The sequence below is a fragment of the Triticum urartu genome, chromosome 2 (genome assembly GCF_003073215.2).
Source record: "Triticum urartu cultivar G1812 chromosome 2, Tu2.1, whole genome shotgun sequence".
Lineage (NCBI taxonomy): Eukaryota > Viridiplantae > Streptophyta > Magnoliopsida > Poales > Poaceae > Triticum > Triticum urartu.
Window position 1 is genome coordinate 509,907,369 of NC_053023.1, and position 13,050 is coordinate 509,920,418.

Here is a 13,050-nt window from a genome sequence, read left to right on the forward strand (position 1 = left end):
GCCTCGCCCGTTTCCTCTCTGTAAGCACGAACCCTCTCCTCTGTTCGCTAGTGTTTTTTTTCTCTTTAGATCAAAACATTGTGTTAGATTAGATCGGTTTAGTAGATCGTTTTATTTTCATTACATCGGTTTTAGTTACGGTTTTTCTTGTAGCGGTTTAGTACGGTTCTGATCAAATCAGCGGATCGGTTTTATTCTATAGAAAAATAAACGCACGTGTACGCATTGTTAAGTTTCGCCCGAGCATTTGGTAGCTACAGATCGCACCCCTGTAGGCCCATTAGCGCCCGTTTGTTTTTTTCTGTATTTTCGTTTTTGTTTTTAAAACAGAAAAGTTTCGGTTTCGTAAATTCTATATCTCTTAGGTTATTTAGAGTTTTTGATTGATTCTTTTTGCTCTAGTCTGTAAATTTCCTCTAGTTTCTATATAATATAATTTAGGCCATGTTTGTTGTTTTAAAAATTGTGTTATTTAAGTTTTAGTCAGATTAGTATTTCTGCTATAAAGTGAGCTAGGATTAATTTTTTTAGCGCTTATTTTTTTACTACTTTGTTTTGACCTTGCCTAGCAGTAGGATTAAATTGGGCATTTATAGATTTTAATGAAATTAGTTTATCACGAAAACAAACCTGTTTTAGTTTATTTCATTTTGTTGCTGTTTTCTGTTGTTTTTATTACTTTAAATATTGTTTCTGCCTCTGTTTTATTTTATTTCTGATTATTTTCTATAGTTATAGAGGTTGAAATTTTATTTACAGAAAAATATAATGCTTGTTTCTTTTTCTTATTTTGTTTTAATCTTAACTGGAATTTAAAAAAATAGTTTTTAGGTGTTTCTTTTTGCTAGTAAAAGTTTATGAAAAATATCTTCTGTTATTTTAATAAACACTATATTTCCTTTCCGTTAATTTACTTTAGTGTTTTAATTGCTATTAAGTTTTACTTAGGGCAAAACTATATTAGTTGTTTGTAGTAAAGTCTTAGACTTTCCCAAGTAGTTTTCTATGTAGTTTTATTCGAGGGTTCTTTGGAATTTGTTTGAGTTTTATTATTGAGTTTCCTTGTTGTTTTGATTGTTATTTCGAGTGGTAGAATGATTGCTTATGTGAATGCCATGTTTATTATTATAGATTTCATCGGAGAGTTGCATATAGTCTTATCAAGTTTCTGAGAGCGTTATTATTCTTCATCAACTTACCAGGCAAGTTCACTTTGACCATGTTTTTCATACCTATGTTTTATTTGCATGTAGTAGCACCATTTCAATAATCCCTCCAGTAGTGATATTGATTTCTTGTAGTTGAGTAGAATGCATGGGGTAGGAACCTATCTCCCTGTTATCAAGCCCGGGACGTTATATAGTTCTAATGTTACGCTATAGTAGACGGGGTTTGGTATGGGTGCATGAGAGTGGTGTGAAGAAGGAGGACTCTACATCAATGGCGACAACTTCATGATGGCATCGGCAAGGACTGCATCTTCAGGACTCCTCAAGATTTCGAGACTGGAGACAAGAATTCAATACACACTAATAGGTGAAGGACGGTTGACGGGCACCCTGGAGAAACCAGTGGATGGCTGGGATGCATGGAGAAGCGCCATGACATCTTGTGGAAAGCTTCACCCAGACTCAAAGAGACGGAAGAATACTTCATGCCTGGATGCTTACGTGTGCAACCGCAAGTCACTATGGGCTCTGGCTTGGTTGACCTTAGTTGTGACTCTGGCTGGGACGGTGCTAGCAGATGTAGAACTACGGTAGGATTGGATGAGCACCAGACAGTGGTCAGGGGAACTCTTCGGAAGACCATGTTTCGATCGTCTTGTTCTCAAACACTCTAAAGTGCGGGAACGTAAAAAGAGGGATCGAATCTTGCGGGTAAAGTGTACAAACCTCTGCAGAGGGTTTAAACCTAATCGATTAGCCGTGTCCCCGGTTACGGACAATTTGAGCCTCTGGACTTGGATCTATCTCGGAACTCTCAACACCGGACTGATAACTTAATTGTGGGCAACTTATGATGATTTGGGCTATGAGACATCGGTTGGCGGAACCATGTCCTGATAGAAAACTTCATAGTACAGACTCCTGATATTCCTTTGTTGTAGGGAAAATAAAACCAGCTTTTAAGCAAAAACATCAGACACAGAGCCACAAAGCCATATTGCATATAGAATAGTTTTATCATCTGCTTTCCTCATATTGTGATCTTGCCGGTACATTCAATGTACTGACCTACACGGCTGCAACGTCTCATGTTGCAGATATGTTCCTTCCGACAAGTAAGAGTACGGTACAGGGTTACGGTCTACACTCAACCTGCTGATGGCGTTGATGGGACTCCACACCTGATTGTTTGTTTCCGCTGAGACTTATGAGGTATATATCTGTTTTACGTTATTTATACATGTGATTGCACTTTGATATATACATCGATGTACTGTGTGTGCCAGCATATCGATCCAGGGATGGCACAGATACACAGAGGCTTGACCGTCTGAGGTCGGGTCGCTACAGATATGGTATCAGAGCACATGTTGACTGTAGGATGTGACCCTAGAAATTGGAAAGCCCTAGGACAGGAAGTCTCTAAAACTTTATTTCCAAAAGAATCTATTACTTCTCATCTTTTCTGATTTTATCAAATATCCTCTCTTACCTCAAATTGTTAGAATATACCCCTTTCCCTTTTGACCACACGGAGGATCAACTAAAGCCGCTCCAAGAAGGACAAGATATCGGACAACCGATGACCATTTCAGAGTAAAGAGGATTTCACCATGCATTAGAAGAGTTGAAGCTACAACGGTTGAAGACTCCGAAGACTTGAAGAATCTGAAGAATTATTTGACCTTTAGAAGACCAAACCCATGTTATATACTTACGTTAGATGCGGCGATTTGTGAGCTGTCATTTGTTTGATGTTTTTCCGACAGCCACAAATAAAACCCATTTTCAAAATTATTGTTTGTATTGTGTGTATCCCTCCCCACCCCTCTCTTATTCACCCTAAAACCCTTGGACCCAGTAGATGATGAATGAAGTTGGACTGGTATTCTCTGGACCAAAAACCCAGCCGAAAGCAGAGCTATGGATTCAGAACATGGAGAATCACTTCGGGAGCAATTTGATTTCAAGGAAGAATGAAGTATCGTACGCTCTTCAGTACTTTGAAGGAAGTGCTGCGACATGGTGGCAGATGCATCAAGCTATACAGGGATGGAATGGAGCAAGGACTTGGGAAGAACTCAAGAGGACTCTGACAAGATCCCGTCTTATCCGGAAGCACCATGATACCCCAAGAAATAAACCTTGTGCCTGCAAGATTTGCGGAGAAATAGGACACACCCAGGAGGAACACAAGGATGGATGCCCTCATTGTGAGGAGAAACACCCAGCTGAGGAATGACCAACTAGTCAGGTGACTTGTTTCTTGTGTGAAGGAACCACCCACTACCCAGCTCAGTGTCACATTTACCCCACGGTGCAACAAACTATTCAGAAGCAGGAAGAAGGAATGAAAGATGCCCTCCGAGAAGTTATGAAAGAACCTGTGATTAAGGAAAGTGTTGAAGACCCTGATGGAGAAAGCCTCAACAGATTTTACTCCAATGCCTGTTATTCATGTGGAGAAGAAGGACATTTTTCACAGTATTGCACCAAGGAAAGAAAAGAGCATCTGGGATACTTACCGACAGAAGCAGTGGAGTTTGATCCACAGGGAATAGAATGTTTGATCAGAACGAAGAAAACCAGGAAGAGAAAACAAAGACACCCTCAGAACAACCCAATTTCTGCAAAGAGGGACAAGAGTCATATTACATGTTTTGAATGTAAGGATGTCGGGCATTATGCCAATGATTGTCTCGAAAGGAAGCAAGGAACTCAAGGAGCAGGCACCATCACCAAGAAGCCTCGAGACATGCCGGAACTTATTTGTTTTCGTTGCAAGGAAGCAGGACATTTTGCTAGGGATTGTTCAAATCATGAGAAAGCTGGAGCTGAGTAGTGGAGATGTTGATATCAGTAATAAGGGTAGTAAGGAAAACACTTTTTCATGAGAATGCGGGGTTGAGTTATGTAATAGATTACTCAGAGATTGTAATAATTCATGACTCAATAAAGTTGATATGTCATATGCTGAAAGGCTTTAAGGAGTTGTTATATTTTATCTTGGAAATTAATATTCTGGGTGAACATGGAAGAAAATGAGTTGTGATGCATAAACTGGATGTTGGAAATTGAGTTTGAAGTTTTGTTTGGATGATATGAATGTGTACCCAAGGAGATATGTACCTTATTCTGAGCATCATTTTTGTTTTACAACTGCAGATGACGACCCTTTATGAGTCTTTCCTTAAGGGCCCGGAAACGATCATGACCCTGACAAGTGATTATGATTACCCGAAGATCCTGAAGGACATGATGAAGCATATTCACCTTGAAGGAGATGCGGTCTACAAAGGCTACCCCTTCATGCAAAAGGGAGTGGAACTTTGGTATGTGGAGGTACACCTCCACCGTATGAAAGGAGTTTGCCCAAAGACGATGGGGCAGTACTTTTTCATCTCACGTGTACCACAAGCAACTTTCTTCGACGCTGTTCGTGAAGCAGCCATGGAAGCCATACGCCAGATCGGAGATATACTTGAAGCAAGACTCCGTTATACTCAGGATTACCTAAGAGAAGTGCATGCAGAGATGATGGAGATGAAGCTCAAGGCCACCATGATGAAACAAAAGATTGAAGATTTCAAGGCACATGTCGCACAATTCCAGTGGGACTGAAGAATCCCCAAGGAGAAAAGATTAATAAAGTTGGACGTAATACCTGACCATACCAAACCATGTGGGTGGCAGCATTTGTAATAAAGTACTTTTTGGAATTTGGATTTATGAAAAATGGTTAAGGATGTAGTAAAAGATTTGATATGAAAATAATATGATTTATGGATAAACTAGTGCATTTTTTGTGCGGTAGTACTCCGTAAAGACACGGGATCAATGAAGAAAGAAATGTGTTATTCATGACGGTCCATAGAAGGGAGCTGGACTAAATAAGTTGGAGTTTTGTAGGATCGTCACCACAAGGGTATGAGGGAAGAAGTGATATTGGATTTAAAGGAGATGTAATGTTGGAATATGGAATGATAATCCTCGAATAGATGAGTTAAAATTGTACAAGAGTTGAAGTGGGCCATAACCCACAGGCCCAGGAGTTAATAAGAAGCAAGCACACTCTTGCTGAAGGAAGATATTTTGGAAGAAAACTCTGAGTTAATCAGCCAACATTTATAGGAGAATACGAAAACCCGAGGGTTGTGAAGAAACGTTAGATGTCTTGTTCAGCTTGCAGAAACAATGGATTTATTCGAACTTGGTTCGTCGACAAGAGAAATTCTGCAATGCTTGTGAGTATGCCCAAGTGTTAGAATACGTGATTCGATGTCTGCATATGTAGTAATGGTTCAAGTACGAGATGGATTGGCCCCCATACTGGAGACTTCTATCATGAACTACCATATGTAGATGGAAAATCAAAGAGCCTTGAAAACCTTAGAAGAGTGTCGACACGTCAAGCCATAATACCATAGAATGGTAGGATGATGGAACCCTTTATAGGCAACCGCTGCCAATCGTAGGATATACGGTGAGATTCAACCCCGGCCATTTTTTCTGCAGGAGAAACCATACATGGTTGACCACCATGAGAATTCCGATAGTTTCTTAGAATTGACGACGGACATGTCAAATATGAAGACCCACTCTTCAGAAGAACCTCATCGGGATTGAGAGGACACAAGATTTTGAGAAAAAGCTCATGCCCTGACCGGGAGAGCACCAGTGAAAGAGTTATTCCGGAAAATATGAGAAGACCGACACCGTCAACCGAAAGGATGGAGTACATGAATTTTGTCAGAACCATAGCATTTCTTTCAAGTGTGGTAGCACCCCAGACCTCTCTGGTCGATGGATTTGCTGGAAGACCTCCAAACCCTAACCCTTTTCTTGCTAGCCTCTTCGAATCTCGAGGACGAGATTCATTTTAAGTGTGGTAGGTTTGTAACATCCCAAAATTCTAAATTTTGGAATGTTATATTAAATAAATAATTATGGTTGTTTGTTTGATTGTTGTGTGAATGACTATGTGGATTTGAGTGGAATTTAAAAAAAATCAAATGAGAGGGAATAAAAGGACTTTCCCAATTATTATTATTTTTCATTTTGAATCCCTATTTAATTTTTTAGTTTGAAGCTTGTCAGAAAAAAACAATTCTTTGATAAAATAATAATATGATAGGAGTAATATGACACTCCAGAAAATCAGAGACAATATTTGACAATTTATTTGAAACTCAAATTCCCCTTCATTTTGGAGTGGTTGCAAAAGAATTTTTTTAAACTTATTTTTTCGACATGAAAATATGTTCATGATTTAGGAAATTTTATTCTGAGAAGTTTGGTATATAGTATGCCTATATAAAATGTTTTTGTTTTGTTTATTTATTTTTCTTAGTTGCTGTTTAAAAAAAATCATGCCCGCCAGGCAGGCCAACCGGCCCACCCAGCAGGCCAGGCGAGGCCACAGCCCAGCCGCCAGCTAGCCCAGCGCAGCAGCCCGCAGTCGCCAGGGAGGCCGCTCCCCTCGTTGTCGTTCCCTGAAACCTCACGTAACTCTCTCTCCCTCTTGTTTTTTTTTCTTCTGACCGCTGGACCTCACCTTCCTTTCCTCTTCCTCACGTACAAAACAGAGTACTATACCTACACGTACACAATGCCGCCTCCGCGTCCGATCTTTGTGGGAACCCTATCCCGAGTCAACCCCTCGTCCAAGCCTCATGTCCTATAAATAGTCACGACCCTCCTCTTCCAATTCCCCTTGAAACCCCTTGCCAAAACTCACCGTATCGCACGCCCTCGTCGTTTGGATCTCGCTAGAGTTTACGCGGTTCACCGGTCGATTCCGACGCGTGTAACCATCATTGAAACTTTTCCTTCCATTGACTACTATCCCTCGTCGTTGCGATCCTCTTTGACATGTTTCCGACGTCTAGAAAGCACCGGAGCCATCACCTCGAGGTCGCAACGCCGCCGGAATTCACAAAGTTCACCTCGACGCTACGCTCAACCCCGACGTTCCCTCGCCTCACCGTCCACAGAAAATCGGACGCCCCTGAACCCCCGCATCACCTGGACATCCTCGCCGATGCTGCCACTGACCAGAGCCCCGCCGCCCACTGGCCTCTTCTTCTCTGCCTCGCTCATTTCCTCTCTGTAAGCACGAACCCTCTCCTCTGTTCTCTAGTGTTTTTTTCTCTTTAGATCAAAACGTTGTGTTAGATTAGATCGGTTGAGTAGATCGTTTTATTTTCATTACATCGGTTTTAGTTACGGTTTGTCTTGTAGCGGTTTAGTACGGTTCTGATCAAATCAGCGGATCGGTTTTATTCTATAGAAAAATAAACGGACGCGTACATATTGTTAAGTTTCGCCCGAGCATTTGGTAGCTACAGATCGCACCCCCGTAGGCCCATTAGCGCCCGTTTGTTTTTTTCTGTATTTTCGTTTCTGTTTTTAAAACAGAAAAGTTTTAGTTTCGTAAATTCTATATCTCTTAGGTTATTTATAGTTTTTGATTGATTCTTTTTGCTCTAGTCTGCAAATTTCCTATAGTTTCTGTATAATATAATTTAGGCCATGTTTGTTGTTTTAAAAATTGTGTTATTTAAGTTTTAGTCAGAGTAGTATTTCTGCTATAAAGTGAGCTAGGATTAAAAAAATTTAGTGCTTCTTTTTTTACTACTTTGTTTTGACCTTGCCTAGCAATAGGATTAAATTGGGCATTTATAGATTTTAATAAAATTAGTTTATCACGAAAACAAGCCTGCTTTAGTTTATTTCATTTTGTTGATGTTTTCTGTTGTTTTTATTACTTTAAATATTGTTTCTGCCTCTGTTTTACTTTATTTCTGATTATTTTCTATAGTTATAGAGGGTGAACTTTTATTTACAGAAAATTATAATGTTTATTTCTTTTTCTTATTTTGTTTTAATCATAACTAGAGTTAAAAAAAATAGTTTTTAGGTGTTTCTTTTTGCTAGTAAAAGTTTATGAAAAATATCTTCTGTTATTTTAATAAACACTATATTTCCTTTCCGTTAATTTACTTCAGTGTTTTAATTGCTATTAAGTTTTACTTAGGGCAAAACTATATTAGTTGTTTGTAGTAAAGTCTTAGACTTTCCCTAGTAGTTTTCTATGTAGTTTTATTCGAGGGTTCTTTGGAATTTGTTTGAGTTTTATTATTGAGTTTCCTTGTTATTTTGATTGTTATTTTGAGTGGTAGAATGATTGCTTATGTGAATGCCATGTTTATTATTATAGATTTCATCGGAGAGTTGCGTATAGTCTTATCAAGTTTCTGAGAGTGTTATTATTCTTCATCAACTTACCAGGCAAGTTCACTTTGACCATGTTTTTCATACCTATGTTTTATTTGCATGTAGTAGCACCATTTCAATAATCCCTCCAGTAGTGATATTGATTTCTTGTAGTTGAGTAGAATGCATGAGGTAGGAACCCATCTCCCTGTTATCAAGCCCGGGACGTTATATAGTTTTAATGCTATGCTATAGTAGACGGGGTTTGGTATGAGTGCATGAGAGTGGTGTGAAGAAGGAGGACTCTACGTCAATGGCGACAACTTCATGATGGCATCGGCAAGGACTGCATCTTCAGGACTCCTCAAGATTTCGAGACTCGAGACAAGAATTCAATACACACTACTGGGTGAAGGACGGTTGACGGGCACCCTGGAGAAACCAGTGGATATCCGGGATGCATGGAGAAGCGCCATGACATCTTACGGAAAGCTTCACCCAGACTCAAAGAGATGGTAGAATACTTCATGCCCGGAAGCTTACCTGTGCAACCGCAAGTCACTATGGGATCTGGCTTGGTTGACCTTAGTTGTGACTCTGGCTGGGACGGTGCTAGCAGATGTAGAACTACGGTAGGATTGGATGAGCATCGGACAGTGGTCAGGGGAACTCTTTGGAAGACCATGTTTCGGTCGTCTTGTTCTCAAACACCCTGAAGTGCGGGAACGTAAAAAGAGGGATCGAATCTTGCGGGTAAAGTGTACAAACCTCTGCAGAGGGTTTAAACCTAATCGATTAGCCGTGTCCCCGGTTACGGACAATTTGAGCCTCTGGACTTGGATCTATCTCGGAACTCTCAACACCGGACTGGTAACTTAATTGTGGGCAACTTATGATGATTTGGGCTATGAGACATCGGTTCGCGGAACCATGTCATGACAGAAAACTCCATAGTACAGACTCCTGATATTCCTTTGTTGCAGGGAAAATAAAACCAGCTTTTACGCAAAAACATCAGACACAGAGCCACAAAGCCATATTGCATATAGAATAGTTTTATCATCTGCTTTCCTCATATTGTGGTCTTGCTGGTACATTCAATGTACTGACCTACACGGCTGCAACGTCTCATGTTGCAGATATGTTCCTTCCGACGAGTAAGAGTACGGTACAGGGTTACGGTCTACACTCAACCTACCGATGGCGTTGATGGGACTCCACACCTGATTGTTTGTTTCCGCTGAGACTTATGAGGTATATATCCGTTTTACATTATTTATACATGTGATTGCACTTTGATATATACATTGATGTACTGTGTGTGCCAGCATACCGATCCAGGGATGGCACAGATACATAGAGGCTTGACCGTCTGAGGACGGGTTGCTACAGGTTAAAGATCTCTTGGCCGATAATATTGATGGGCATGTTATTTATTTCTATGAAGAAACTGCTAGAATTGCTAAGCCTGGTGCTAAGGATAAACATAGACATGTTATAGGTATGCCTGTTATTTCTGTTAAAATAGGAGATCATTGTTATCATGGCTTATGTGATATGGGTGCTAGTGCTAGTGCAACACCTCATACCTTATACAAAGAAATTATGCATGATATTGCACCTACTGAGATAGAAGATATCGATGTTACAATTAAGCTTGCCAATAGAGATACTATTTCATCGATTGGGATTGTTAGAGATGTTGAAGTATTGTGTGGGAAGATTAAATATCCTGCTGATTTTCTTGTTCTTGGCTCCCTACAAGATAGCTTTTGTCCCATTATATTTGGTAGACCCTTCTTAAATACTATTAATGCTAGGATAGACTGTGAAAAGGATGTTGTTACTATTGGTTTGGGTGATATGTCTCATGAGTTTAACTTCTCTAAATTTCCTAGACAACCCCGTGATGAGGAATTACCTAGTAAGGATGAAATTATTGGTCTTGCTTCTATTGTTGTGCCTCCTAATGATCCTTTAGAACAATATTTGCTCGACCATGAAAATGATATGTTCATGAATGAAAGAAGGGAAATAGATGAAGTATTCTTTAAACAAGGACCTATTCTGAAACACAACTTGCCTGTTGAAATCCTAGGGGATCCTCCTCCACCCAAGGGTGATCCCGTGTTTGATCTTAAACCTTTACCTGATACTCTTAAATATGCTTACCTTGATGAAAAGAAGATATATCCTGTTATTATTAGTGCTAAACTTTTAGAGAAGCAGGAAGAAAAATTATTGAAAACTCTAAAGAAGCACCGTGCTGCTATTGGATATACTCTTGATGATCTTAAGGGCATTAGTCCCACTCTATGTCAACACAAAATAAATTTGGAGAAGGATGCCAAACCAGTTATTGATCACCAACGACGGCTAAATCCTAAGATGAAAGAAGTGGTAAGAAAGGAAATATTAAAACTCCTTGAGGCAGGTACAATCTACCCCGTTGCTGATAGTTAGTGGGTAAGTCATGTCCATTGTGTCCCTAAGAAGGGAGGTATTACCTTTGTTCCTAATGATAAATATTAATTGATCCCACAAAGAATTATTACAAGTTATAGGATCGTAATTGATTTCCGCAAATTAAATAAAGCTACTAAAAAGATCATTACCCCTTACCTTTTATTGATCAAATGCTAGAAAGATTATCCACACATACACATTTTTGCTTTCTAGATGGTTACTCTGGTTTCCCTCAAATACCAGTGTCAGCTGATGATCAAGCTAAGACCACTTTTACTTGCCCTTTAGGTACCTTTGCTTATAGACGTATGCCTTTTGGTTTATGTAATGCACCTGCTACCTTTCAAAGATGCATGATGGCTATATTCTCTGACTTTTGTGAAAAGATTTGTGAGGTTTTCATGGACGATTTCTCCGTTTATGGATCCTATTTTGATGATTGCTTGAGCAACCTTGATCGAGTTTTGCAGAGATGTGAAGAAACTAATCTTGTATTAAATTGGGGGAAGTGCCACTTTATGGTTAATGAAGGTATTGTCTTGGGTCATAAAATTTCTGAAAGAGGTATTGAAGTTGACAAAGCTAAAGTTGATGCTATTGAAAAGATGTCATGTCCCAAGGACATCAAAGGTATAAGAAGTTTTCTGGGTCATGCCAGTTTTATAGGAGGTTCATTAAGGACTTCTCAAAAATTTCTCGGCCTCTGACTAACCTATTACAAAATGATATTCCTTTTATCTTTGATGATGATTGTGTAGAAGCATTTGAAATACTTAAGAAAGCTTTGATTTCTGCACCTATTGTTCAGCCACCTGATTGGAATTTACCCTTTGAAATTATGTGTGATGCTAGTTATTATGCTGTAGGGGTTGTTCTAGGACAAAGAGTTGATAAGAAATTGAATGTTATACAGTATGCTGGTAAAACTCTAAACAATGCCCACAGAAATTATGCTACTACCAAAAAGGAATTCTTAGCAGTTGTATTTGCTTGTGATAAGTTCAGACCTTATATTGTTGATTCTAAAGTAACTATTCACTCTGATCATGCTGCTATTAAATATCTTATGGAAAATAAAGATGCTAAACCTAGACTTATTAGATGGGTTCTCTTGCTACAAGAATTTGATTTGCATATTATTGATAGGAAGGGAGCTGAGAACCCCGTTGCATACAACTTGTCTAGGTTAGAGAATGTTCTTGATGACCCACTACCTATTGATGATAGCTTTCCTGATGAACAATTAAATGTCATAAATGCTTCTCGCACTGCTCCATGGTATGCTGATTATGCTAATTACATTGTTGCTAAATTTATACCACCTAGTTTCACATACCAGCAAAAGAAAAAGTTCTTCTATGATTTAAGGCATTACTTTTGGGATGACCCACATCTTTATAAAGAAGGAGTAGATGGTGTTATTAGACGTTGTGTACCTGAGCATGAACAGGAACAGATCCTACGCAAGTGTCACTCCAAAGCCTATGGAGGGCACCATGCTGGAGATATAACTGCACACAAGGTATTGCAATCCAGTTTTTATTGGCCTACTCTCTTCAAGGATGCCCGTAAGTTTGTCTTGTCTTGTGATGAATGGCAAAGAATTGGTAATATTAGTAGACGTCAAGAAATGCCTATGAATTATTCACTTGTTATTGAACCATTTGATGTTTGGGGCTTTGATTATATGGGACCTTTTCCTTCCTCTAATGGGTAGACACATATTTTAGTTGCTGTTGATTACATTACTAAGTGGGTAGAGGCTATTCCAACTAGTAGTGTTGATCATAACACCTCTATTAAGATGCTTAAAGAAGTTATTTTTCCAAGGTTTGGAGTCCCTAGATATTTAATGACTGATGGTGGTTCACACTTTATTCATGGTGCCTTTCGTAAAATGCTTGCTAAGTATGATGTTAGTCATAGAATTGCATCTCCTTATCACCCACAGTCTAGTGGTCAAGTAGAACTTAGCAATAGAGAGCTTAAATTAATTTTGCAAAAGACTGTTAATAGATCTAGGAAGAATTGGTCCAAGAAACTTGATGATGCATTATGGGCTTATAGAACTGCCAGGGCGCGCGCCCCTCTCCTAGCGCGCCTAGGTGGGTTGTATGTAATAATAAGTCATGACAACTGTGCTCTCAAGTTCTAGCGCTTGTTTTAGAAGGTGATGACACAACATAAAAGTAAATAGATA